This window comes from Haliaeetus albicilla, chromosome W (assembly GCF_947461875.1).
Source record: "Haliaeetus albicilla chromosome W, bHalAlb1.1, whole genome shotgun sequence".
NCBI lineage: Eukaryota > Metazoa > Chordata > Aves > Accipitriformes > Accipitridae > Haliaeetus > Haliaeetus albicilla.
In genome coordinates, this window is record NC_091515.1 from 23,250,849 (window position 1) to 23,273,777 (window position 22,929).

Below are 22,929 nucleotides of genomic sequence, written 5' to 3' on the forward strand. Positions count from 1 at the left end.
GCAGCGAGAGAGACTTTTTGGAGCTTGTCTGCCTGCTCCTGTGCCCTTGACTTCTGCTCCACTCCCTGGGACTGCCGATATTAATCAGCCATCTGACAGTTCCCAAGCCTCCCTAACCGTATGCATAAAGGAAACCCTACAGAATCAGGAAGCGAGTAAAAATCTGCCTACGAGAAAACAGCCCCCAGATGCCGCTGTTCAACATGAACAAATTATACCTAGCATATACCCTCCGTTGCCTCCGTCTATGCCTGGGTCGCCTCAAGAGCATGAAGAGGGGCCGGAGCTCACTTCACAGCAGTTGCAGTCAGTGATAGAAAAGCTGGCAGAGTTGGAGGCTGCTGTGAAGCGAGAAAAACTGCCAGCTGTATCCTTTGATGCACCCCCTCCTCCTCTTCCCCCCCCCTTCTCCTCCTTCTTCAAACCCTTTTTTACCTCTGCCCCCTCCTTGTCCTGCACCTATACCTCTGCCTTCTCCACCTCCCAGGGAACCAATCCCCACCTTTCCAGAAACAACAGACCCCCGGAATAGATGGCAGGGAATTATTCGCGATGCCTTAATTGAGGGAGAAATCATAACAGCTCCCACAGTGTTTCCGTTTATTGCTGGGGCTGGGGGTGGACCTAATCAATGGGTTCCATTTGATTGGAAAATCATAAAAGAAGCAAAGGGTGCAATTGCTCAGTATGGTTTAAAATCTCCTTTTATGCAGGCAGTTTTGTCTCATATATTTTCTGGGTCAACCTTAACTCCACATGACTCATGAATGCTTGCTAAAACCTTGTTGTCGCCGTCACAACGGTTATATTTTTTCCATAGGTGGCAGGAACTCTGCGATGATGCAGAGGCAGAAAATAGGGGACGTCAACAAAATGATCCCTTATTTCAATGTACTGCTCAAATGCTGATGGGCTCTGGACCATTTTCAAATGCCGCTTGGCAAGCTCAATTTGATACTCAAGTTTTAATGCAATCACAGGAATTGGCGTTTAAAGCTTTCCAAAGCATATCTGAGCAAGGAAAAGTTTCTCCTTCCTATGTTAATATTCGACAGGGAGAATCTGAACCGTTTGCTCAGTTTATAGACAGACTGCATACCGCATTGGAAACTCACGCAGATCTTGATAGTAACATGAAGGTTAAGTTGCTTGATCAGTTGGCGTTTGAAAATGCAAATGCGAAAACAAAGCGAGTATTGTGCACATTACCTCGAGGTGTTACTGCTAGTGAGATGTTAGAAGCTTGCGACCGTATGGGTGAACAAGGGAAAGCTGCTCTTTTTGCTTCTGCATTTGCCGCAGCAGTGCGACCTCTGCTACAAACAAAAAGCGGGGAAAAGGCCAGGAGAAAAGAAATGTTTTAATTGTGGAAAGCCAGGGCATTTTAAGGCTCAATGTAAAGTTTATGGTAAAGTCTCTGGTGAAACACCATGCGATCGATGTGGGAAAAGAGGCCACATGACTAAAGAATGTAAATCGAAGTATCATGTCAGCGGCAGAGTTTTGGGAAACTCCCAACTGAGCGTGAGATCCCCATGTGCTACAACACAAATACAGGGTGTCTGGACAGCGTCCCCTCCGCCACAGCAGGAAATGCCAGAGTGGACATGGCAACAGCAGTAGAAGTAACTTTGTTGGACACAAAGGTGCATTGCATTCCATCAAACATGAAAGGACCTCTTGGTCATGGATTATGTGTGATATTGTTGGGGCGATCGTCAACATCTCGACAGGGGATTTTTGTCTTACCAGGAGTAATTGATGCTGATTACACTGGTGTGATCATGATCATGGTCCAAACAATAACGCCACCTGTGAATATTGCGAAAGGTGCACGCATAGCACAGTTAGTTCCGTTTGAATCCCGAGTACCAAAATCTGGCGAACTTTTGTGAGGAGATACAGGTTTTGGATCCTCTGGTTCACCTGCAGTGCTATTGGCCTTAAATATTCAAAAGTCAAAACCAGAGGAGACAGTGAGAATTATGGGATCAAAAAACAAAACCATTGTTTTAAAAATGGTCATCGATACGGGAGCAGATGTTACCATAATTCCCAGAAGTAAATGGCCTAATGAATGGCAGCTAATACACACCACTGAAGGGATTTATGGAATTGGTGGGATGCAATGCACTAGTGTGAGCAAAGAGCATTTAAATTTCTGTTTTTCTGATGGCTCTGAGGTGAAAATACGACCACACATTTTGAATGTTCCCATCGCATTGATTGGGCGGGATATCTTGAGCCAACTGGGTGCGAGGCTGACAACTCAGGGTTTTTAATCGCGGCCATTGAAGGACAGCCAATCCTAAAACTAAGGTGGAAAACTGAAACACCGGTATGGGTTGATCAATGGCCGCTCAATGCAGAAAAGCTGTCCAAGATTCAAGAGTTAGTACAAGAGCAGCTAGAGGCAGGACATATAGTTCCCTCTACTAGCCCATGGAATACCCCAATATTTACCATCCCAAAGAAAAATGGGAAATGGCGTTTGTTGCATGATCTACGTGCAGTCAATGCAGTAATGCATGATATGGGAGCCTTACAACCTGGATTGCCCTCCCCGGTAATGATTCCAGTAGATTGAAACATTTTGATTATTGATCTGAAAGATTGTTTGGTTTTTTTTTTACTATACCATTATATCCTGAAGATCAAGAGAAGTTTGCTTTTACAGTATTATCGAAAGGGTACATCAGGTAATTAAAGGATTGTTAGCTAAACAAAAAATGGGGGAAATAGGTCTCTCCCCACAAGAAAGAATTTGGAAAGTTTTATATGTACTCAATTTTTTGCGGTTGGCAGGCAACGCTGATAAGCCTCCCACGGTAATTCATAGCAGTGCCTTGAGCAATGATTTATCAACAGTAAAAACAACAGGAATTAAAGTAATGTATAAGGATTTGAACACGGGACAGTGGACGGGCCCAGCAGAAGTACAAGTAACCGGTAGAGGATATATGTGTGTCGTTACAGATTCTGGACCAAAGTGGGTACCGGCTCACTGGGTAAAACCATGGAAATCTTCTGCCACGGTGAATGGGAGGAACACCACAACAGACGACCCAGGGGATAAGGGAGACAATGAGAGCTAGTGGTCAACTTTGTCCCATTTGTCGTCGTTGCACTTTGTCAAGAGCTTTAATGCAATTAAGAAAGCTGTCATTTCGGCTTAGAGCATTTAGCTGCGGGATGGGGACTTAGGAGTTGGAGCGGCTGGAAATTAGGGATACAAGCCCACGATGGACTCCCGCTCGATTTGTACGACCATCATCATCTGGAACATCCCAGAGGGTGTGGCAATATGAATACCACCTCAGCCAAAAACTAACATGTAGGTCACCTTGGCTAACATAACAGGTCAAGATTCTCTGTTCATTGCAACCGCATCACAAAGCCCATGAACCAATAGACAGGATGGCTGACTCGTGCAGCGCGCCTGGCCAGCGAGCGCATGCGTCATAGGCTCCTCGTGTTGCAACTGAGGCGGATTTTGGCACCCGCTGGCCACGTGTGCTGAAATCCATTCCTCTGCAAATGTATAAATACCGGGATTTTCCGAAGAGCATCGGGCTGGTGTACGGCAAGGCCACCATTGCCTCCGTGAGGACGCCCACGTAAAGCTGGCACCTACCGATTGCTGGGCTGAGTTCGCGGAGCAAGACGGCACAAGAATGTATAGATGGTCCATCTTCCTTACAGTCCTCGGATGGACATAGTCATGGATACCGCCGCAAACCAAAGAAAACATCTGGATGACCCTGGCTGATGTGACCGGACAAGATTGCTTATACCTCAGTACAGCAACACCAAGCAATCTCTTTTTCACAGGTTTAATGGGGGTTCCACTGACATCAACAAAGTTTAAGAACTTATTGATGGAGACCCCTGTGCAGCAGGTCATGGACTCAATGGATGGGAATGCCTGGTCTCCACGGATTGGGCATTCGCCCTCATTGCCACCCCAGGAATCACAAATTCTGGGGTCCCTGAATACAGATTGGTGTAGTATTATCTGATTTACTGTTAGATGTATATAGTATTAGACACACAACTTTACAAAATAGAGCTGCTCTTAAATCATTAGTTAAGAGTTTTGACTTATCTTGTAGGGTGGTGGGTTTTTTGTATTTTAATTTGTGTGCCTTGTATGTTACAATGTGTTTAAAAATTAATTGATAGATCAAGTAAGGCTGTGCTAATTGATGGAAAACAAAAAAGGGGGAATTGTGGACACATATTTAGCCAACGGTCACAAGAGCATTCCAGACGCCTTTAGAAGGCCTTGAACAGAATAAACAAGAAGACAAAAAAAGAAAGATGCCAATTAGAAGAACACAGGTGCGCATTCCACGATAAAGGGAACTTGGCACAAAGAACCTCAATTCAGCAGTTTATCTTGACCAATTAGACTGAGACAAGTTTCGCATGTTTTAGTTAGTATAACCAATTATGTCCTATGTTTATGCGCGTGTACAGTGTTGATATAACCAATCATTAAGTGTAACTAGGCGCGTGGACAGTGCGTGAATAATGTGTGTAACCAATAGTAAAATAGCTAAACGCATGTACGGATGTAACCAATGTATAAAATGATGTCTGATGCTCTAGTAAAGGGTCTTCAACTATGATCATATTGATCTGTCGTTGAGTCCATGATTATGCTCCTGCAAACCACAATGTCTTGCATCACTGGCTTGTGTGGCTCTTGTCCCATCTCTGTTGTACGAGGAAGGCAGATGCTGATCCAACATGGGAGAGGCTACTGTAAAGGTATTAAAGATCAGTATGTCACTGCTGAAGTCACTGTTGTGAGTCTATCTCTGGTACTTTGTCCACATAAATGATACCTAAATAAAATAAAATTATGGCACTATGCTCATTTTGACTGTTTTCAGTCTTAAGGTGTTTCTCAAAAGAAAAATCTGTATTATTATAAGAAAAGTCTAAGCAGTCATTCTCCCTCTTCCTGTTGTGGTGGGTTGACCCAGACTGGGTGCCAGGTGCCCACCAAAGCTGCTCTATCACTCCCCCTCCTCAGCTGGACAGGGGAGAGAAAATATAACAAAAGGCTCATGGGTCAATGATAAGGACAGGGAGATCACTCACCAATTACTATCACGGGCAAAACAGACTCGACTTGGGGAAATTAATTTAATTTAATACCAATCAAATCAGAGCAGAGTAATGAGAAAATAAAAACTAAATCCTAAAATACCTTCCCCCCCACCCCTCCTTTCTTCCCGAGCTTAACTTTACTCCCAATTTTCTCTACCTCCTCCTCCCCCGAGCAGCGCAGGGGGACAGGGAATGGGGGCTGCAGTGAGGTCATCACACATTGTCTCTGCCGCTCCTTCCTCCTCAGGGGGAGGACTCCTCACACTCTTCCCCTGCTCCAGCGTGGGGTCCCTCCCATGGGAGACAGTCCTCCATGAACTTCTCTGTTGAGGATTTCTTGGCTGGGCAAAGGAATGTGAGCAATCCAGCCGTTAGGTGGGAACGAAGCATAAGTTTACAAAACGCTGGAACAGACAAGGACGCTGTGTCCTTGTATGCTGGGAAAAAGGAAGATAAAGAAGAGCCTGACAAACAACACCTGGATGCTGAAGAATGAGATAAGTGATTGCTGGACACCTCGTGAAGAAGCTTGCTCAGCCAATAGAGAATAAGATAGTGTCACGTGAAACGGGGTATTGTACCAATTAGAGTATTGTATACGGCGCGTGGACAAGCGCATAGGGTATATAACTGTATCAAATGTTATAGTAAAGGACTTCACTGGATCACATTGGTCTGTGTGTGATGTCGCTCCACAACATTTGGCGCCCGAACAGGGACCCTCAGATCAGCACTTATCGTCTCTACGAGAATTTCTGGTGCAGCTGAACCGACGAGGGAGCGGAGGAGCCGGCTGAAAGTATTCCTGCTGCCCCGGCAGGACGGCACGAGCCTTGGCTGAGCTGGGATGCGCGTAAGTTTGAACCTCGCTTCGAGCGGGGAAAACGAGGGGACGCACGAAGGCTTGAATCTTGCCCTGATTAGGTGAGCGGCCGGAGAAGGAGATGGGGTTGGACAAAGAGCAGGAAGCAGTCCTGAAGCTCCTTCGTCATTTTCTTTCTGAGAGAAAACTGAAATTCAATAATTCTGTGTTAAAGGGGTTACTTTTATGGGCCTGGAAGAAAGAACTTATCCCGAGTGTAAATGTCGCGTTTGAAGAGGCGACCTGGGATAATATAGGCAAGGCGCTGTGGGACGCTACTAGCTGCAGGGGGGGCAAGGTAAAGGAGTTGAAAAAATATGCAGAGCACTGGAAGGCAATTCAAGACACACTGGAGGCAGAGAGGGTGGACCGGCTTGCCGCTGCTGCCCGCGTGGCAGTGAACCCATCCGCGGCCTCCACGGCTGCCGTGTCAGCCTATCCCGCTGGAGTTGGGGGCATATTCTCCACACAGCTATCTCCACCCCCCCAACATCCATTCCCGTTAACGCTAAGACGCCTGCACAGACACAGCCTTTGCCTATACCCAGCCAGGCCGTTGGTGCCGAAAAAATTCCCCCATCTGTTACTTCACAAGAAACAGGGGAATTAGAGGGGGCTGATAATCACCCGCCAGACCCGAAGCCGACAGACTCGGGGGTGACTAGTGCGGATAGACAGATAGCGGGGGACAGGGAACCATCTCCATCGGGTGGTGCGATGGAAGAGCTTCTGAGGGAGGTGGTGCACCAATTACAAAAGCTAACGGTACGGTCGGAAGAACCAGAAGTGAGGGAGAGGCGTTCATCCTCCCGAAAAAATGAACTGAGAAAGCAAGAGAACGAAGATTCTGGCCGTATGCCAGTCCCGCTTCCCTTCGCCCCCTTCTCACCGCCCCCTCCGGCTCCTCCCTCGGCCCCTCCCCTCCCCCCGCCCCCTCCTGCCCCCTTCTCACCGCCCCCTCCGGCTCCTCCCTCGGCCCCTCCCCTCCCCCCGCCCCCTCCCGCCCCCTTCTCACCGCCCCCTCCGGCACCTCCCTCGGCCCCTCTCCTCCCCCCGCCCCCTCCCGCCCCCTTCTCACCGCCCCCTCCGGCACCTCCCCCGGCCCCTCCCGCCCCCTTCTCACCGCCCCCTCCGGCTCCTCCCTCGGCCCCTCCCCTCCCCCCGCCCCCTCCTGCCCCCTTCTCACCGCCCCCTCCGGCTCCTCCCTCGGCCCCTCCCCCCGCCCCCTCCCGCCCCCTTCTCACCGCCCCATCCGGCACCTCCCCCGGCCCCTCCCGCCCCCTTCTCACCGCCCCCTCCGGCTCCTCCCTCGGCCCCTCCCCTCCCCCCGCCCCCTCCTGCCCCCTTCTCACCGCCCCCTCCGGCACCTCCCCCGCCCCCTCCCGCCCCCTTCCCACCGCCCCCTCCCTCCTCTCCTCCCTTTCCACCTCCCCCTCCGCCCATTGATAGCGACGCGTGTCAGCCGGCCATGCAATGGCCGACGCCAGCCAGGGCCGCGGCCGGCCCCCGGGCAGACCTATCCGCGCCCCCGCCACCGCCCGTTACTCCATCCCGCCTTTCGGAATCACAGACGGTGAAACTGACTGCGCCCGCGAAAGGCGCGGAGCCCCCTGCAGTAGCCTCTGCAGAGGAAAGGCAGAGATGTTGGAGGGGAATAATAAGAGATGCCATTATAGAGGGGACTATGCTCCAAGCATTCCCAGTTATTGCATCCAATGGACAGAAAAAATGGGAGGCGTTTGACTGGAAGGTCATTGAGAGATTAAGGAATGCTGTCAGTCAGTATGGAATTAAGTCTGCGTTGGCTCAACAAATGCTGCAATTCATTTTTTCCTCTGATACGCTGATACCTCAAGATATTCAACAGTTAGCACATTTGGTTTTGGAGCCCGCCCAAATGCTAGTGTTTTTCCGGCAGTGGGAGACGTTCTGTGATCGGGAACAAGCAACGCCACGACAACAAACAGATCCCTTATGGGGAGTAACCACGCAGATGCTGATGGGTACTGGACCCTTTGCATCAGGGAACGCTCAGTTACAATGTATCACTGAGGTTCATCATCTATCACAGATCTTGGCGTATCAAGCTTTTCTTTCCATACCAGACAATATTCGAAACCATACCTTTACTCAGGTGAAACAGGAGCATAATGAACCTTTCGCACAGTTTATTAATAGATTGCATAGGGCAATCTATGACCACCCTGACATGACTGAGCAAATGAAAGAAAACATGTTCAAAATGCTCGCTTTCGAAAATGCTAATGAAAAGACACGCAAAGCATTGTGTAACTTGCCAAAAAATGCAGCCGTCGTTGATATGCTAGAATACATGGATCGAGCAGTGGACTCACAGAAAACAGCCTATGTTATTGCAGCTCCACATGGAGCTACAAAGAAGCACAGGGCCAGTACGACACCCTTAGTCAAGTGTTTTAACTGTGGCAAACGTGGACACACTAGGAGCCAATGCACAGCCTCTGATAAGAAAGATGACAATACTGCCCCAGAATTCAAGAGGACGGGAAACTTCACTCCGAGCGCGACGGCCCCTCGCGCGATGACACAAATGCAAGGGGCTTGGGCTGCCAGCCCTCAGGCAGCCTCGCAACCACCAGATCCGCCACTGCAGGGAGCTCCGGAGTGGATGTGGAAACCGCAGTAGACATTATGTTGATGACCTCAGGGGTACACTTGGTGGATAGCAACATAAAGGGACCATTGGGGTTCGGGCTTAGTGCACTTTTAATGGGACGATCTTCAACAGCTCTAAAAGGAATTTTGGTAGTCCCAGGGCTTATTGATGCAGATTTTTGTGGGACTGTGAAAATTATGATTCATGTTTTAATCCCTCCTGTTTCTATTCCTAAAGGTACCAGAATAGCACAATTAGTCCCATTCAGGTCCTGTGTTCCAAACCCAGGTGCAGTACAACGTGGAGATGGTGGATTCGGCTCCACAGGGAAACCGCAGGTATACTTTGCCATGGACATAACAAGAGGTAAACCAGAGAAGGTAGTGCAATTGAAAGGGCCCGATGGAGTTGTCATCAGCAGACCAATGATATTCGATACAGGAGCTGATGTTACGATTATTTCACGACGCATTTGGCCTCCATCATGGCCAGTGATCAATCCAAATTTTGGCATTGCAGGGATAGGGGGCACACAAACCACCCTAATAAGTCAGCTACCGATTACATTTGTGTTCCCTGACGGTGAACACATTACGATGCGTCCGTACATCATGGCTACCCCACCTGAATTGCTAGGCCTTATAGGCCGTGATTTACTGAGCCAAATGAAAGTAATGTTAGTGACCCATCCTTTTTAGGAGCGGTCACTGAGGGGCAGCCAATCCTGAAAATTAGCTGGAAAACAGACGAGCCTGTGTGGATTGATCAGTGGCCGCTAAGTTCTGAAAGGCTGCTAAAGATACAAGAGTTAGTAGAGGAGCAATTGAGAGCGGGACATGTTGTCCCTTCTACCAGTCCATGGAATACGCCAATATTTACCATTCCAAAAAAAACTGGGAAATGGAGACTGTTACATGACCTTAGAGCTGTGAATGCCGTGATGCACAGTATGGGAGCCCTACAGCCAGGTTTGCCATCTCCAGTTATGCTTCCAGAAGAATGGGATTTGCTAGTTATAGATCTAAAAGATTGTTTTTTCACCATTCCCTTGCACCCAGAGGACGCTGAACGGTTCGCCTTTTCGGTACCATCGATTAACAAGGCAGAGCCCTATAAGAGATACCATTGGGTCGTGTTACCGCAAGGAATGCGCAATTCTCCCACGATGTGTCAGGTGTATGTGGCCTGGGCATTAGAGCCTGTAAGAAAGCAGTTTCCCCAGTTAATTATCTATCATTATATGGATGACATTTTGATAGCGGGAAGGAACTTGCCACAGGATGAAATTTTAACTCAATTACAGGCCACTTTAAGTCATCGTGGTTTAATAATTGCCCCTGAGAAGGTACAAATGTCAGCACCTTGGAAGTATTTGGGGTGGCATATAGATGCTAGCACTGTTAAACCTCAGAAGCTTCAAATAACTTCAGAAATTTTAACAGTGCATGACGTCCAGAAGCTGGTGGGAGAGATCCAGTGGGTGCGGAATCTTTGCGGTATCACTAATGACGAAATGGCCCCTCTGGTAGAACTCTTGGGATCGAGCGCGCGTGCGGATGAGAAACGGGAAATGACAAGAGAACAGCAAAAAGCCTTAGAATATATATCAAAGAAAATTGCATCTAGCTTTGCATCCAGATGCAATGAGGATTTACCGATCATGTTGATGATCATAAATACAGGGGACTCTCACAGACAACACCCCTATGCGGTGATTTGTCAGTGGGACACAAAGCGCTCAGATCCCTTGAGAATCCTGGAATGGGTCTTTTTGGCCATACGCCCAGATAAGTCTATCGTAACCCGATTGGAATTATTTGCACGACTGATCGTTAGGGGTAGAACAAGGATTGTTGAGATTGCAGGGACAGAGCCAGAAATGATACTGATACCTCTGGTAAAATGGTATTTGGAATGGGGAATTCGGCATTCTGTACCGCTACAAGTGGCATTGGCGGAGTTCGGAGGTACAGTAAGTAATCAATACCCAAAGCATAAGTTGTGGTCATTATTGGAACATCAAATCTTTGAGCAAAAACCATGGAGGTCGGAAATACCTGTACACGGGGTAACAGTGTTTACTGATGCTGGGAAAAAGACAGGTATGGCCGCCTGTACGTGGAAAGATGCTAACGATCAGTGGTGTGAACATGTTGAAAAAGGAGAACCTGGGGATTCCTTACAGATGTTAGAATTACAATCCGTGATTTGGGCACTGCAGCATTGGGCTAAGGAGCCGCTGAATATCGTCTCCGATTCTCTCTACGTAGTTGGGGTGGTACAAAGGATGGAAAGAGCAATGGTAAAGGAGGTCACAAACAAAAGATTGGGCATGTGGTTTTTGTCATTACTACGCTGTTTGAACTCTCGGAGTGTGGAGTATTTTATAACACATATAAGAAGTCATCAAAAGCTACCAGGGTTGTCAGAGGGAAATGAAAGAGCTGACCAATTGGTTGCAGCGGCATGGGAGCCTCCTCCAGGGAATTGTTTTCAGCAAGCACGGCAATCACATGAGTTCTTGCACCAACCCGCTAGGATGTTAGCAAAGCAATTTGATTTGCCACTCACTGATGCCCAAGGTATCGTTAAAGCATGCCCCGATTGCCAAAAGGAAGGGCTGGGCTTGGGCTGTGGGGTTAACCCACGAGGTCTCTTACCATTGCAGTTGTGGCAAATGGATGTCACCCATGTCACGTGGTTTGGTGCAAAGCGTTATGTCCATGTGTCTATTGATACCTATTCTGCTGCCATGTGGGCCACGGCACAAACTGGTGAAAAGGCCTTACATGTTGAACGACATCTTCATGCTTCCTTTGCAGTGCTGGGTGTGCCTAAAGAAATTAAGATGGACAACGGCCCGGCCTATAGTTCTATACGATTTGCTCGATTTTGTAATTTGTGGGGAATCCACCATGGTACAGGTATTCCACATCTCGCCACAGGACAGGCTATTGTTGAACGGGCCAACCAAACCTTAAAGAGCATGCTGCAAAAACAAAAGGGGGGAACCCAGGGCTTACTCCCAGAGGAGCGATTGGCTAAAGCTTTATTTGTGCTGAATTATCTTAGATTGGCAGGTGATCACAAAGACCCACCAATAGTAGTGCATCATGCTCTTTTACAGGCAGAAAGGACACAACAAAGTACAGGAATCAGGGTAACGTATAAGGACCCAGAGTCCGGGAAATGGTGCGGACCAGCAGAAGTAAAACTTACTGGGAGAGGGTATATGTGTCTGCTTACAGACCGAGGCCTGCGCTGGATCCCGGCTAAGTGGGTCAAGCCATGGCTTCGCACTAATGCTGGACCCGGACTTGTCCCAGCGGCAACTGGCAAGGCACCGGTGGGTGCTGGAGCCACTGATCCAACAGATTCCGACTAATAGAATGTTACACTTTAGGGGAGTTTAGTTAGGGCATTATAAGGATATATCAGTTGTAGAGGACTTAAAACAGCGTGCCTTATTGTATGTAGAATTTGCTTCAAAAAAAAAAAAAAAAAAGGGTGTGTGTGTGTTAAGCATAATCTGATTAAGCATAGTGTGATTGCAGGAAGACAGTGTGAGGTAAATGTAAAAAGCTAGTCAAAGCCAAAATTAGGAGTAAGGTCTATTTCCATTAATAACCCGGGGACGAGGTTGATTGTGTCTCCACAGGTGCAGCATCATGGATGACGCGGCGGCATGAATTCCATCTCAGCCAAAAACTAATGTATAGGTCACCTTAGTCAACATAATAGGTCAAGATTCTCTGCGCATTTCTATTGCATCATAAAGCCCATGAACCAATAGATAAGAGGACTATGACTCGTGCAGCGCGCCTGGCCAGCGAGCACATGCGTCATAGATTGCAACTGAGGCGGACTTTTTGGCACCCGCTGGCCACGTGTGCTAAAACCCGTTCCTCTGCAAATGTATAGATACCGGGTTTTTTCCGAAGAGCATCGGGCTGGTGTACGGTGGGGCCATCGTTGCCTCTGTGGGGACGCCCACGGGATGCTGGCACCTACCGATTGCTGGGCTGAAATCGCAGAGCAAGATGGCACAAGAATGTATGGATGGCTCATCTTTTTCATGGTCCTCATAGTCTGGGTCAAAGAATTGTGGGCATTATTGTAGTTATTGTGATTTTAGCTATTGTGATAATTCTACCTTGTTCAGCTTGTTAAAAAAAAAAAAAAAAAAAAGGGCACCCCAAGTTATTAGACAAGCTTGGATTGCTCAAAGACAAAAAGGGGGAATTGTTGAGGATTTCTTGGCTGGGCAAAGGAATGTGAGCAATCCAGCCGTTAGGTGGGAACGAAGCATAAGTTTACAAAACGCTGGAACAGACAAGGACGCTGTGTCCTTGTATGCTGGGAAAAAGGAAGATAAAGAAGAGCCTGACAAACAACACCTGGATGCTGAAGAATGAGATAAGTGATTGCTGGACACCTCGTGAAGAAGCTTGCTCAGCCAATAGAGAATAAGATAGTGTCGCGTGAAACGGGGTATTGTACCAATTAGAGTATTGTATACGGCGCGTGGACAAGCGCATAGGGTATATAACTGTATCAAATGTTATAGTAAAGGACTTCACTGGATCACATTGGTCTGTGTGTGATGTCGCTCCGCAACACTTCTCCAGCATGAGTCCTTCCCCCTGGCTACAGTTCTTCATGACCTGCTCCAGCATGGGTCCCTTCCATGGCGTGCAGTCCTTCAGGAGCACGCTGCTCCAGCGTGGGTCCCCCATGGGGTCACAAGTCCTGCCAGAAAACCTGCTCCAGTATGGGCCCCTCTCTCACAGATCCGCAGGTCCTGCCAGGAGCCTGCTCCAGCACAGGATTCCCACGGGGTCACAGCCTCCTTTGGGCACCCACCTGCCCCAGTGTGGGGTCCTCCACGGGCTGCAGGTGGATATCTGCTCCACTGTGGACCTCCATGGGCTGCAGGGGGACAGCCTGCCTCACCATGGTCTTCCCCACGGGCTGCAGGGGAATCTCTGCTCTGGCGCCTGGAGCACCTCCTCCCCCTCCTTCTTCACTGACCTTGGTGTCTGCAGGGTTGTTTCTCTTACATGTTCCCACTCCTCTCTCTGGCTGCAATTGCTGGTGCGCAGCTTTTTTTTCCTCCCTTCTTAAATATGTTATCCCAGAGTTGCTACCACTGTCATTGATGGGCTTGGCCTTGGCCAGCAGCGGGTCTGAGTTGGAGTTAGCTGGCATTGGCTCTATCAGACATAGGGGAAGCTTCTAGCATCTTCTCACAGAAGCCACCCCTATAGCCCCCCCCAGTACCAAAATCTTGCCATGCAAACCCAATACATGTTCATCTTTATGCTTGCACTACTTAGCCCTGTGTGTGCTCTTCCAGACACCTGGTCGAGGAAAGTGCCCAGGCACATCATTGCACTTTCAGCTGTTCAAAACCACTTCGTTTCTACCTGGCAGCCACATGCACAGCTCGTTGACAGCTGCTTCACCCTAAACTCGAATTTACCACCTTCCTGAAAACAAACCCAGGCACTAGCCCTCCCCTTATCGATGCAGGCCCGGGCCGGGTGCCCGGGCCCTCGTCCCACACCAGCAAGCCGCTCTGCCGAGGACGGTCCACGGAAGAGCGGCGCCGCGGGGACGCCTCCGGCGACCGCTCTGCGGACCTGTCAGGGGAGCGGCATAACTTCTTCGCGGCCTCCGGGGGGGATCTTCTCCCTCCCACTCCCCCCCCCAGCAGGAAGAAGCGCTGTAGTAGCTGCCGCCTTCCCCTAGATGGAGCCCCGCGGCGCAGTGAAAGTGACACGCACCGGTTGGGGCTCCCGGGCAGCCAGTGGCACTCCCGGGAACGCGCGGAGCCGCCCCCACCCGCTCGGCTCTCCCGCCCCGAGGCGGCCGCCAACCCCCCCATCCCCTCCCCCCCCCCCCGACAGACATGTTCACCCGGCGCGCTATCGGCCTCCCTTACTTACCCCCTCCTCTCCACGGCTGACGACCAGCCAGCTGCAGAGTGGGGCGCGGCGGCTATGGGAGGAGGAGGAAGAGGTGACGGCGACCGCTGAGCGCCACGCGCCCCGGTGGGCAGGGCAGGCGCGGAGGGGACCGCGGCGAGTGAAGTGAGTGCTTCGAAGATGGGGCTCGGCGGGTTGCCTACGGCGGGGGAACGGAGGTGGGGTGCATATGCGGGGAGGGGCGGTAGCCTGCGCTCCCTGGCTGTCCCCCGCCCCGGCCTGGCCTTCCCGCCCCGCGGGAGGGGGTGCGGTGGGGAGGGGTGCAGGCTCAGCCCCACGTCCGGCCGCTCTCAGTCGCCGTTTTCGGTCGTTGCTGTCTCAGAAGTTGGGGCCGACCCAGGGGAGGGAGCGCGATGCCCGGCGGCGCCGTCGCGGCGGCCCCTCGCTGAGGCGCTCCGATGGTGCCGGCATTCGCCGGGGTGGGCGGCGCCCGCCGCCGCCCGAAGCGCCGCCGAAACTTGGGGGAAATTTCTGAGCGACTTGGTGAGTACTGGCGGCGGCTTTGCGGCTGGGCGGCGGCTGCGTCCCGCGTGGGGCGGGTGCGGGGCGGCTTCCTCGTCCCCAGCCCCGGCGGGCCGAGGTCTGTCTCCTCTCGGGCTTCGTCTCCCGCCCGCCCGGCTTTTGCGTGGGGGTGGCGGTGGGTCTCTGAACAACCCCCGGCCGCCCGCCCCGCGGTCCCGGTCGGTCCCCAGGGAGCGGCGATCGTTGCCGCGGGGCAGAGCGGCGGCGTCGGTACCGTCGCCCCTCCGGGAGCGGGGGCGCTCGGCGTGTCCCGCTCGCGTGGGCAGTGGGGCGCCGGACACGGGCTGTGGTAGTGGGAGTCAGGTTTGGCTGTGGCCGCGGACCCGCGGTATGGACGACTAGCAGGGGGCAGGCGTGGGGGCGAAAAGGTTTGTGACCCCGTGTACTGTGGGTGATGAAGGGAGATGACGGGGGAGCTGTCTGGAGAGAGAAAACATGGTTTTAGAGAAACCTTCTTTTCTGTATGGACTTGAATTTAAAAAGCAGAGCAAGAACGGTACACGAGCTGTCAGCATCTCAATTTTTCCTGCTGTAATGGATCTAATCGGAGTGTTTCTGTGTGGTTTCTTCCAGTTTATACAATTTCCCCCCTCTTTTTTTTTTAATTTTTCATGCCATCGATAATTGATTGAATTTCTTAGTATGTGGTCTTGTTACCGAAAAAGCCGGTCGAAGAAACTCTCTAAGACTCAATTTTGGAGTTTTAGAAAGCAGGCATTCTTTATTGCAGTGCTGGATGCATGGGGGATAGTTCCTCCTAATGTGCATACCGCTACCTACAGCAAGCAAAGCTTATATTGTTCTAATATATACATATTCATTACATTTCCCGGAATTGTCGTACATATTCATGTTATTTCCCAGAAATTATTTACATAGTGTCCGCCCATTTGGGCATGTGCTATTAAATGGGTCGGTGGTCTTTTGGGGTCTTCGAAACCCTCCGGTGGTCATTTTCTTGGTGTCCACTAATTGAACTCTCTCTTAAGGCATGCGCAGCGTGGGTCATCTCAGGTGGTTCATCTCTTCTTCCTAGTTAGCTGGTCCTAGCAGGTTTTAATCACAAAGCTCAGCAAAACTTAAGGCTTCTTATCTATTTATGCATACTCTTAACAAAGCTCAAGGTTTTCTTATATACCAAAAGTTTCAAAGTTGCTCAAGCAAGCATAAATTAAGCGCTACAAAAATACAATGGAGTCTTTCAACTCCAGCCTTTATTCAAGGCATCAGTCTGCTGTAAGTACTGCACAGGAAGAAAAGCTGAAGAGATTTTTTTTTAAAAACAAATACTGCAAATATTCTAAATAGAAGTATATGAAATAGAATGTGTTTTCTCACAGCAACGTCTTCAGTGATATTTGTTGCAAACTCTCACAGGGCTAATTCTAGAGATGAAGTGAATGGATGTGCATTAGTTACTCATCTTTTCAGTAGTGTATATCTCGTTCAGAATCTAGTGTATTATTAACTTACTGCATTCAGTAACAGCTTCACTTTCCTCCTCATGTAGCAACTACAAAAGACCCACACCTGGTCATCTTTCTGTTCATGGTTAAATCAGAAATAAGAATGAAGCAATTAAAAAACTGTAGCCCACCACTTGAGATGGATCCCATTTAAATCCTGTGAACCTTTAAGCAAGTGTTTACTGATAGGAAAAATTGAAATTACTTATGATATAGAGAACGAACTGCTAATTGCTTAATGATTGCCTCTCTGTAACTTTACATACCAAAGACTAGTGCTCGTCAAGGATTAAGCCTGTCAGAGACTGGTACTTGGGAGCGATGAGCAAGAAGGAACCATGAACAATCACAAAACTTAATTAAATGTTTGATAAATTTACGATCTTGTCGAGAAGGCTCAAGTAGAGGCCTTGCTTGAATAGATAGGGCCAGAAAAGATAAGAACTCCTGCCTTTGTTCTCGTCCTTGTAGATAATTTAGCTTAAACTAACCATATGGTTTTTACACCACTACTGAGAACTTAGATAATAAGAACACTAACGAGCAGTGATGTATTAAAACATGTAAAAGACCATACTGCGCAGAATCACCTGAGAGGGGTCAAATAGCGGATGAGTGAGGAAGACTATGGAAGACCACCAGAGACCTTCAATGCGCCTGCGTAAAGGACATTTGCATATGCTAATAGTTTCCCGGAAAACTAATGAATATGTATAACATTTCTCGGAAATCTAGTGAATATGTATATAGAACATGTATTTAACCTGCACAATTAGACCTGACGGTGTGCACGATAGGTGGAGCGATCCCCCGTGCATCCAGCGCTGCCAATAAAGAATACCTACTTAATAGTTAATCAAACTATTGAGTCAATTTCTTTGAATCAATCTGGCACCCCAGATGGGACCTGCTCTGCTCGGCTGCAGGACCCGCTGAGAACAGGACTCCCTAGGGTACCCCCGGGATTTCCCGGAGGGACTCCTCGCCTCAATCGGATCACTGCGGGAGCAGACAAGGACACCATCTAAAGGAGTAAAAGTATTCTTTAATCTTTTATTTTTGGGACCAGTCATTTGTAAAGCTATCCATAAGTCATAAGACAAAAGTAAACTTATGCAGGATGGTGTATACCAGGTAGCTAGCACCCTTGGTATACATTTGGTGTGGTATATGTTTGGGTGCTTTTGTTTCGGTACACTCTGTATGCTTTTATACACTTTGTGTGCTTTAGGTTTGGTACCCACTCATGTGCTTTTGTTTATGTTTTGAATTTGATTTTGACGTTTTCGGTTACTGAATGAGGTAAACGGCTACTGGGACTGAATTACGGATATCGTTTGCGGATTTTGGTCTAAACAACATAAGACAATTAAAACTGTGGATTGAATGTTTGAGTAAATGAGACGCAGCTCAGCTGCGGAGCGTGTGGAGTTCTGATCCGCAGTCTTGTAACTCTGCAAGGGGTACGGCCAGAGACGAACGAAGTGTGACGCACTGGTGATGTGGAACTTGAATTTATATGTTAGCATTGTAATTGTAAGTTTGAGTTTGATTATCTTAATCATTTTGTGGTGTTGGTGTAAGAAAGTCCCTGTATGGTGCATCGTATAAATGTGGGTAATTGAGTGGTGTCTTTTACATCCAGGAAATGAGTGTATGCCCTCATATGTCTTGGAATGCATGTGGTGCAAACAGAGGTTGCAAATAGATTGTGGAGGGGATATTGAATGCTCTGAGTGTCGGGTTTGGACTCCCTGGGACAAGAGGGAACGGGCTACATATACAGTTGAGATTGTGGTTGGAAAGGTAAAAATATAAACGAGTAATATGGGAGGTAAACAAAGTGGTGGAATATTGAAAATTGCCCCTTAGGCTGTATTTTGGATCACTGGAAGGAGATAGGGGGACCGCCAGGTGGAAGTGTGGATAAGAAAACTTTAATAAAGTATTGCAATCAGTGGTGGCCTTTATATAAGTTAGATGATGATGAAAAATGGCCCTTTAATGGGACGTTGAATTATAGCACTTTGTTACAATTGATGTTGGTTTTGAGACGAGAAGGAAAATGGGATGAGGTGATGTACGCAGATATGTTTTTCACTTTAAGAAATCATTCAGAGTGGCAGAAAGAATGTGGCATTAATTTGGCCCCACAAGACCCTCTTGTGTTAGCAATGGAAAAGGAGCAGAAAAGGACTACAGGGAAGATGAAGAGATGTTGTTCGGCATGTAGTATAGGACAAAGATGTGTAAAATTAAAGGAAACTGAGGAAAGAATAGAAGATTTTGTTTTTTCACCACCCGTACTACCTCCAACACCCGTAGAAGGTAATTTTACTGATGATACAGGTGCGAAAGAGCCTGATGAAGGTACGAGCACGAAAGATTTAGGTTTTACTCCTATTACAGCTCGCACCCGGAGTAAGGTCGGTCCAATAATCCAGGCTCCCTTAAGACAGGCAATAGGAGCTACTGGTCCTACGAGGATTAAAGTACCATTTACGATGAATGATTTAGATTCATGGAGGGAAATGGTAAAAGGATATCGGGATGATCCTGAGGGAGTTGCTAAAAGATTTGAGTTAATTGTTAAAAATCAAGATCCAGATTGGAAGGACATCGATTTGATGTTAGATGCCTTAACCGAAACTGAAAAGCAATTAATAATAAAGAATGCTTGGACTCAGGTCCAAATTCAAATAACTGCTGGGGTTTTATCCGGTACGGTAGATAATCACGTACCGAGAACAGACCCCAATTGGGACCCTAATGATGACCATGATTACCGATTGTTGAAAAAATATCAAGAATGGATAAAAATTGGTATTGAAAATGTGATACCGAAAGCAGTTAACTGGTCAAGTCTGTATGCAGTGAAACAAGGTCAGACTGAAACTCCCACAGAGTTTCTTGATCGGTTAAGAGTAGCTATGCAGAAATTTACTACCTTAGATCCCTTATCTGAAGTGGGAAAACAACAGTTAATCTTTTTGTTTTTAGGACAATCTTCAGAAGACATAAGGCGAAAGCTTCAGAAACTGAAAGAGCCTGAGATAAGGGACTTAGAAAAATTGATAGAGGAAGCTTGGAGAACGTATCGGAACAGAGAAGGGGATGAGAGATGAAAAATGGGAAAAGCTATTGCTGCAGCTACCGTAGCTGCACTGGGAAAGCAGGACAACTCCCTTCGTGGGAGAGGTCGGGGAACTGGAAGGAGGGGAGGCTCACGCCAGCCCCTAAGATCGGACCAATGTGCTTATTGTAAAGAAATAGGCCATTGGAAAGGACAATGTCCTAAGCTAAGTGGAGCACAAGCTGTCGTAGCCAATGTTACCTCTGGTCAATGAGGGGGACCGGGGGAATCCACCCTAGCGGATCCACTGGTTAAAGTTAAGCTAGGGAAAATAGAACAAGAGGTGGATTTTCTTGTAGATACGGGAGCGTCCTATTCAGTGTTAAATCAAAGGTTGATACCGGAGGATGAAGAGTTTGTGACTGTAGTGGGAGCTACTGGCCAGCAGAAAAAGGCTTATTTCCTAAAACCACTTAAATATAAATTGGGTAAACAAATAGGAATACATAAATTTCTGTATTTGCCCGGATCTCCAAAATCCTTGTTAGGCCGTGATTTGCTAGAACAATTGGAAGCAGAAATTGTTTTTGAAAAAGGAAAAATGGAATTAAAAATCAAGGAAGACCAGCTAATTAACATTTTAAGCTTGGCATTAATACAAGCTGAACCAAAATTTGAAGTACCTCCAGAAATTGTTGATCAAGTATATCCTGGAGTCTGGGCCTCTGAGGTTCCAGGAAAAGCTAAAAATGCAGCCCCTATAGTAATTAAGCTGAGACCAGGAGAAGAACCTGTCAAAGTTAAGCAATATCCCCTGAAATTAGATGATAGGAAGGGGATCAAGGAAATAATTGACAAGTTTCTACAATATGGAATATTGATTGAGTGTGAATCAGAATATAATACACCTATACTACCAATTAAAAAGGCAGACAGGAAAAGCTATAGGTTAGTCCAAGATCTGAGAGCCATAAATAAGATTACTGAGGATATACATCCAGTAGTCGCGAATCCGTATACTCTGTTAACAAAACTAAAAGATAACCAAGTTTGGTTTACTGTGCTGGATTTGAAGGATGCCTTCTTCTGCCTGGAATTTGTTTGCTTTTGAATGGGAAAATCCTGAGTCCGGGAGAAGAACTCAGCTAACATGGACAGTATTACCTCAAGGCTTTAAGAATAGCCCCACTATCTTTGGAAATCAATTGGCGAAAGAGCTTGAAACTTGGGTACCCCCAGACAATGAAGGAATCTTGTTACAATATGTGGATGATCTCTTAATAGCTACTGAAACCAGGGAAAGCTGTATTCGATGGACTGTGAATCTTCTTAATTTTTGGGTTTAAGTGGATATAGAGTCTCTCAACAGAAAGCCCAGCTGGTTCGACAGCGTGTGACCTACCTGGGACTTGAAATCTTGGGAGGACAACGGGAGCTCGGGACTGAGCGGAAAGAAGCCATTTGCTGAACACCGGAGCCCCAAACGGTAAAAGAGCTGCGGACCTTTCTGGGAATGACAGGTTGGTGTCGCCTTTGGATATATAATTATGGATTATTGGTAAAGCCATTATATGAATTGATAAAGGGAGACCAGTCAAAAGTAATTTGGACTGGAGAAACACGAAATGCATTTAAGCAGCTCAAACGAGAACTAATGAGAGCTCCTGCTCTAGGACTGCCGGATGTTTCAAAACCGTTTTGGCTGTTTTCTCATGAGAGACAAGGAATAGCTTTGGGAGTACTAGCACAAAGACTTGGTCCCTATAAACGAGCAGTAGCTTATTTCTCCAAACAACTGGACGAGGTGAGCAAAGGATGGCCTGGTTGCCTTCGAGCTGTTGCAGCAGTTGTTATCAATATTCAAGAAGCCCGAAAGTTTACCATGGGACAGAAAATAACAGTGCTAGTCTCCCATACAGTTTCAGCAGTTTTGGAACAGAAAGGAAGCCATTGGCTTTCGCCCCAGAGATTCTTAAAGTACCAAGCAGTGTTAGTAGAACAAGATGATGTGGAAATTGTAGTTACTAACATTGTCAATCCAGCCTCTTTTCTTAGTGGAACTTTGGATGAACCAGTGACACATGACTGCATAGAAACAGTAGAAGCTATATATTCCAGTCGACCAGACCTCAAAGAAGAACCTCTGGAGGATGCTGAAAACTCCTGGTATACCGACGGGAGTAGTTTTATAAAACAGGGACAACGTAAAGCAGGATACGCAATCACAACCACCCAACAGGTAATCGAATCTAAGTCATTGCCTTCTGGAACTTCAGCGCAAAAGGCGGAAATAATTGCCCTTACCAGAGCATTGGAATTGGCAAAAGGGAAAAAGATAAACATTTGGACAGATTCTAAATATGCATTTGGAGTAGTTCACGCTCACGGTGCAATTTGGAAGGAACGAGGATTGCTAACTGCTCAAGGAAAGCAAATAAAACATGCAGAAGAAATCTTGAAACTATTAGAAGCCGTGAAGCAACCAGAAAAGGTAGCTATCATGCATTGTCGAGGACACCAAAAAGGAAACACAGATTCAGAAATTGGAAATCGACTAGCAGATTATGAGGCTAGGCGGGTGGCGGAAGAAGTGGAAGCAGAAACATTATCGTTAATACCAGATGGTAAAATCCAAACTGTAAGTACAAATCAGAAACCAAATTATTCAAAGGAAGACCTAAAATTAATTGAAGATCTGGATGGTAAAGTAGAGTCAGATGGATGGGTTCATTTAGCAGATAATCGTATAGTAATACCATCCAATTTAATATGGACAACAGTTTTAACTGAACATAATAAGACACATTGGGGAGCAGATGCCCTGTACAAAAACTTAAATCAGAAATTAATAGGACGCAATCTGTATACAATGGTGAAACAAATATCTCAACAGTGTGAAATTTGTTTACGTAATAACCCTAATGTGGCAAATAAAGTAAAGTTGGGGATAATTGGCAAAGGAAATTATCCAGGACAACAGTGGCAAATTGATTTTTCGGAGCTCCCAAGAAAAGGGGGGTACCGATACCTGTTAGTCATGACTGACACATTTTCAGGCTGGCCAGAGGCTTACCCCTGCCGAACAAACAAAGCAAGAGAAGTAACTAGGATATTGTTGAATGAAATCATTCCTCGTTTCGGAATTCCAGCAACAATATCTTCCGATCGAGGTTCTCATTTTTGTGCCAAAGTAGTACAGCAGGTGAGCAAAACTTTGAAGATAGACTGGCAGTTACATACCCCATATAGACCTCAGGCAAGTGGGC

General features: G+C 47.4%; 1 protein-coding gene and 1 long non-coding RNA gene across 3 annotated transcripts in view; both read left to right on the top strand.

Annotated features, from left to right (window-relative positions):
- The first annotated feature begins 14,523 nt into the window (after positions 1-14,523).
- Positions 14,524-22,929, top strand: part of LOC104325022 (growth hormone receptor) — a 256,244-nt gene continuing 247,838 nt past the window's right edge. For both annotated transcript variants that reach the window (XM_069775195.1, XM_069775196.1), the window contains exon 1: positions 14,524-14,707. The gene's annotated coding sequence lies outside the window, so the exon portion shown is untranslated. The remainder of the gene's footprint in view (positions 14,708-22,929) is intronic.
- Positions 21,135-22,255, top strand: LOC138683269 (uncharacterized). The gene is made up of 2 exons (XR_011322875.1): positions 21,135-21,183; positions 21,706-22,255. It is a non-coding gene; the product is annotated as an uncharacterized lncRNA (long non-coding RNA).